The following is a 5,865-nucleotide window of genomic DNA, read 5'->3' as shown; positions in this document are numbered from 1 at the left end:
TAGGTTTAACAGATCCAAATGAGATGAATGTATAGTATGTTGTGTCCAATTTTAGCTTCTGCGAATTGTTCAAGTACCAAATTTTTAGATACAAAGTTACTTAGTTTATGTTTAGTTGAACTGAAGTAAAAATTGTTGGACCATAATTAGTGTTTTTGCATCCTGAAGTTAAAACATGTTGACGATTTTTTACAAAATATGAACTTAACAAGCTATATAGTCACCATAATTGAACCATTTATGTTGTTTTTCAACACAGTATGCAGTCATATAGTTGGACCATTAGCATTAGCATATCAAAACATAAAAGAGGTTGAAACTATTTTTTGAATTTTTTTTACTATTTTGACTTTATTATTTTTTTACTAATTTTTAACTTGATAATTGACTGTTAATGACTGCATTAGTATTAGCATTATTAGAATTAGCATATCACAACATAAAAGAGGTTGAAACTTTTTTTTAATTACTATTTTGACTTATTTCACTAATTTTGAACTTGATAATTGACTGTTATTGACTGCATTAGCATTAGCATATCACAACATAAAAGAGGCTGAAACTGTCTTTTCAATTATTATTATTATTATTTTTTTTTTTTTTACCTTTTTGACTAATCTTGAACTTGATAATTGACTGTTTTTGACTGCATTACGATTAACATTATCACTAAAAAATCACAATAGAAAAGGTTGAAACTGATTTTTAAGTTTTTTTTTCTTACTATTTTTCCTTTTTGAAGGCGAGTAGATTCGTACAGTGATGGGAAGAAATCAGGAGAGACATGGAGTTACGGATGGGATGTTTAGGCATAGAACAGCTAAAGGAATGCTCTTTTCTCATAATTAGTGGTTTTGCATCCTGAAGTTAAAACATGTTGACCATTTTTTACAAAATATGAACTTAACAAGCTATGTAGTCACCATAATTGAACCATTTATGTTGTTTTTCAACACATTATGCAGTCATACAGTTGGACCATTAACATTAGCATATTACAACATAAAAGAGGTTGAAACTATTTTTTGATTTTTTTTTTTTACTATTTTGACCTTTTGGACTTTTTTACTAATTTTTAACTTGATAATTGACTGTTATTGACTGCATTATTAGTATTAGCATTATTAGAATTAGCATATCACAACATAAAAGAGGTTGAAACTTTTTTTTTTTTTTATTTTTTTTACTATTTTGACTTATTTCACTAATTTTGAACTTGATAATTGACTGCATTAGCATTAGCATATCACAACATAAAAGAGGCTTAAACTGTCTTTTCAGTTTCTTTTTTTTTTCTTTCTTTCATTTTTGACTAATCTTGAACTTGATAATTGACTGTTTTTGACTGCATTACGATTAGCATTATTACTAAAAAATCACAATAGAAAAGGTTGAAACTGATTTTTGAGGTTTTTTTTTTTTTTTTTTTACTATTTTTCCTTTTTGAAGGCGAGTAGATTCGTACAGTGATGGGAAGAAATCAGGAGAGACATGGAGTTACGGCTGGGATGTTTAGGCATAGAACAGCTAAAGGAATGCTACTTTCAGTCATATATGGGCGATCTGGAATGAAAGGTATAAATGCTATATCAGTTAGTTGCTAATTGTTTTACAATTAGTTATTAGATTAGTTCTCATAATTGGTGTTGTAATGTAATTTAGTTTGTGGAAAGAGGTCGACTGTATCTTTTGAGTTTGGGGTCGAGTAAAGTTTTTTTTTCCTTTTCTTTAACTTTTCTTTGTTCTTCTCTACTCTTGTGAACTTATGATAATTATGAATATGTTATATGTTATGTTTGACTATTAAAAAGGTCAAATTATTTTTAATAAATATTCTCTGTTTTCAAGGTTCGTGTCAACGGGTTCCAAGAAACACCATTGTACAAGTTTCTTGGCGCCAAGAATGGGGGATTTTGAGGGTCTGGTATCATATGGAACTTCATCAAGTTTCTTGTGGTTCAAACCATGCATTATCTGACTAATCAGGTTTGATTTTAATATACTGCACGTTTTTCATGAACTCCTATAATAATAAACTGATGTATTAGATCGATTATGATGTTTCACTAGAATTAGACATTTTTGACTTTCTATTATAGCAATATCTAATGAAGTCTTAGCACGATTATTGAGCTACACAATATGGGCTCTCACCATATATGGTTTTACCAAAAAACTTTGTTCTTATGCAGATGAACTTCATGGGTCACACTAATATGACGTGGCTATTTGACTATTATTCGACTTATTTCGATGCAGCAAACTTTTGTTTTTTATGTTACAAGATGGAAGTCACAAGATGAAAGATCCAACGCCCTTCATGATGAAAAGCAATACCGGTTAACACCGAGCTTGACTGCAAGTCGGTGAGTCCAACCCAAATCGAGGTCTGACATGATTGCAACAGGTGGATTGTGATGGTTTTGAAACCAATATTTAATAGGGTTATGAAGATCACTAAAAGCAACCATCAAGGCACAAAAACGTCAACCCGGTAAGTAATTGGCATTTTCAATACTGGTAGGGATGGCGGGGTTCGGCGGTAGAGGGAGGACATGGGTGGTGATGGTGGTCGGATGGGCCGAAAGTTGTGGGTTTTAATAGGGTGACTTTTTGTGCGGGATTAGAATGGTGATTTATTAAGATTGACTTATCACTTTTGACATGAATGTTGATATGCAACTTATATAATTACACATCTGAATATATATGCTGAAACTTATAAATCAAATATTAGTAACATCAATGTTATTCTGGACATATAAGTAATTTATTGCACAAGTTTAACTTATGCACCACTGACTTCTAATCTTTTGAGATAAAAAATAGGTTAGGTTTAACTCTCAGCAACCCAGTGCTATTTTAACCCAGACATCTAAGAGTTTAAAGAATCAATCAACGAGTAAGTAAATATCAAACTATCAAAAAATACATAAATCTTGTGATCTAAGATAGCTTTAACCTAATGTTTAGTCACATCTATATCCATGTGATGTCCTTTTAAGCACACATATCTTTTCTTTTTAAACAGCCGTGCAACGTACAGGCTCAAAACACCACAAATTCATTAACCTTTGCGTTTGATTACAGCTATGCAACATAAATCCAAGTTCTATCCTAATCTTCCAGATGAGTTGGCTTGAACACAATTGAATCGGGTGTGTTTCGAAATTTCATTCAATGTAGTTAACATGTATTACACATTTTCTCTTATATTCTTATTTATTGTAATTTTGATCTTCATTTTGTTCAGACGATGCAGTATGCGATACAACTTGTGGTTCATTTGGAGTGATCTGTTATAGAGGCAATTATTATATATCAAGAACATTTTGAAGGATAAAGAGCAAGATGAATGCACTCTTCTTAGTTAAACACTATTGAGAGTTACATTAAAAAAACCACTACGATGTGAATGAACCTGTAAGCTCACTTGTATGATCTTTCATTTATGCTAATCTCTTTCATTTTACTTAAATTCTAATAAACTTACCTTTCAATATCATGCTGAATTAAATAGTTTTATTTGTTGTGTGGTCGTTGTTTAGTCATATTTGGATATTTTTGTAGGGTTCTTGGTCTTATAATTTTGATCTTACAATGGTCGTTTAATTAAGTATGATCAGTTGTCCATCAATTTTATATGTATTTTCCTTCTACTTGATAGAACATATTGTCACGGACTTATCTCAATAAGCTCACGTGCGGCACTTAGTCTCTACTAAGTCAGCCTTACTCGGACCTTATAATGATTCAAGTAACCAAAAGAGAAAATATTATAGAACAAGTGGAATTGAAGAAAATACTTATATTGCTTGAGAATGCTTTACAAGAGAGAATGTTTGAGATTTGAGGTGTGGTGTGCCAAATGAGACCACCCCTATTTATACTACTTCTAACACAAAATGGATGGCTAAGATTAATCTAAATCAATGGTTAGGATCTAAGTACTAGAAACTTCAAGTATATACATGGAGATAGATATTTCCATGAACATTCCATACCATTCCATGGAAGAACTCATGGGAAAGTTCTAGGGAGCTTCCATGATGTTCTTGGGCCTTCCATGAAGTTCTTGGGTTAAAACCCTTAATTGGGTCATAATCTTAGTGGGTTGGGCCACAAACTTATTGGGTTGTGACATTCTCCCCCACCTAAGCTCGCGACGTCCTCGTCGTGTGATCCTCGTGATACTTCTTGATTTTGTCTGTGAACTGCCACAATAAGTCTTCGGCTTCCCAGCTTGCTTCACTATCGGGCAAGTTACGCCACTTAACCAGGTATTCTCTATAGCTCGGCACACCTCGTCTCCGTACCGTTCGATGCAACAAGATATCTTCCACTTCACGATCGAACGAAGTCGCAACTGCCATTGGTGCTCGTTTGGAAACTCCTCGTTCTGGGTCTTCCTCGTCCCCATGATAAGGTTTTAGAAAACTTACGTGGAAGACTGGATGAATCTTTAACTTGGGCGGTAGTTGAACTCGATAAGATACGTTCCCAACACGTCCAATTACCGGGAATGGGCCTTCATATCTCCGGATCAATCCTTTGTGCACCTTCCTAAATGTTTTGAATTGTTGAGGTAAAAGCTTCACCATCACCTGGTCCCCAACTTTGAACTCAACATGTCGTCTTTTCTCATCCGCCCATCTCTTCATTTTCTTGGCCGCCTTATCTAGTGATGCTCGCGCCAAGTCGGCTTGTTCGTGCCACTCCTTCATCGTTCTATAAGCGGCTGGGCTGCTTCCATCATATGAAGCGGCCAAAGCATTCGGGGTCAATGGTTGGCGTCCTGTCACCAACTCAAAAGGACTCTTCCCCGTGGACTCACTCCTTTGCATGTTATAAGAGAACTGAGCAATATCAAGAAGCTTAGCCCAATCATGTTGATTTGCACTTACATAGTGTCGAAGATAGAGCTCCAATAGTGCATTCACCCTTTCCGTCTGTCCGTCTGTTTGGGGATGAAAACTCGTGGAGAAATTCAAGTCCGTCCCCATGATCTTGAACAACTCCGTCCAAAAACGCCCTGTGAACCTCGGATCTCGATCACTTACTATCACATGCGGTATCCCCCAATACTTCACCACATTCTTGAAAAATAGTTTTGCGGTTTCATCCGCGGTAACTTCGGATGATGCGGCTATGAAGGTACCATACTTAGAAAACCGGTCTACCACGACTATAATACTCCCACACCCTTCCGACTTAGGTAAGCAAGTAATGAAGTCCATGGAAACACTCTCCCATGGTCCTTTCGGTGTAGGTAGCGGCTGTAATAGTCCTCCTGGTTGGCGTTGCTCTATCTTATCTTGTTGGCATATTAGGCATGTTCGCACGTACGTCTCTACGTCGTCTTCCATCCTTGGCCAATAATAAGTGCCTTCTACTAATGCCAGTGTCCTCTTGATACCTGGATGACCAGCCCACTTTGAATCATGACACTCCTTCAAGATTGTCCGTCTAAGATCACCCCACTTAGGCACATATAACCGGTCTCCTTTGGTGAATAATAGATCACCCTTGAGCCAAAACCTTCGCGTTTTCCCATCTCGAGCCAATCCAACAAGGTTTTTGGCTATAGGATCATGCTCTAATCCCTCCTTTATACGATCTTGAAGGAAGAATTGTGGTTTTGTGATCGCTGCAAACTCCGCCTTACGACTTAGGGCATCAGCTACCACATTGGCCTTCCCAGGTTTATACTCCAACACATAGTCAAATTCGGCTAGGAAGTCATGCCAACGAGCTTGTTTGGGACTCAACTTCTTTTGGGTTTGAAAATAACTCGTTGCCACATTATCCGTCTTGATCACGAACCTTGATCCCAAAAGATAATGCCTCCATGTCCTCAAACAATGA

General features: G+C 36.1%; 1 long non-coding RNA gene across 2 annotated transcripts; it reads left to right on the top strand.

Moving 5' to 3' along the window:
• Positions 1-1,170: 1,170 nt before the first annotated feature.
• On the top strand, positions 1,171-3,321 carry LOC139867570 (uncharacterized). 2 transcript variants are annotated; one of them, XR_011765879.1, is made up of 4 exons: positions 1,171-1,575; positions 1,849-1,986; positions 2,193-2,494; positions 3,254-3,321. It is a non-coding gene; the product is annotated as an uncharacterized lncRNA (long non-coding RNA). The 2 variants fall into 2 exon arrangements; XR_011765878.1 differs by lacking the exon at positions 3,254-3,321 and having other exon boundaries at positions 1,185-1,575; positions 2,193-2,610.
• The last annotated feature ends 2,544 nt before the right edge of the window (positions 3,322-5,865 follow it).

This window comes from Rutidosis leptorrhynchoides, chromosome 9, assembly GCF_046630445.1.
Source record: "Rutidosis leptorrhynchoides isolate AG116_Rl617_1_P2 chromosome 9, CSIRO_AGI_Rlap_v1, whole genome shotgun sequence".
Taxonomy (NCBI): Eukaryota; Viridiplantae; Streptophyta; class Magnoliopsida; order Asterales; family Asteraceae; genus Rutidosis; species Rutidosis leptorrhynchoides.
Note: the sequence above shows the minus strand (reverse complement) of the source record. Positions and strands in the feature narration are given on the sequence as shown.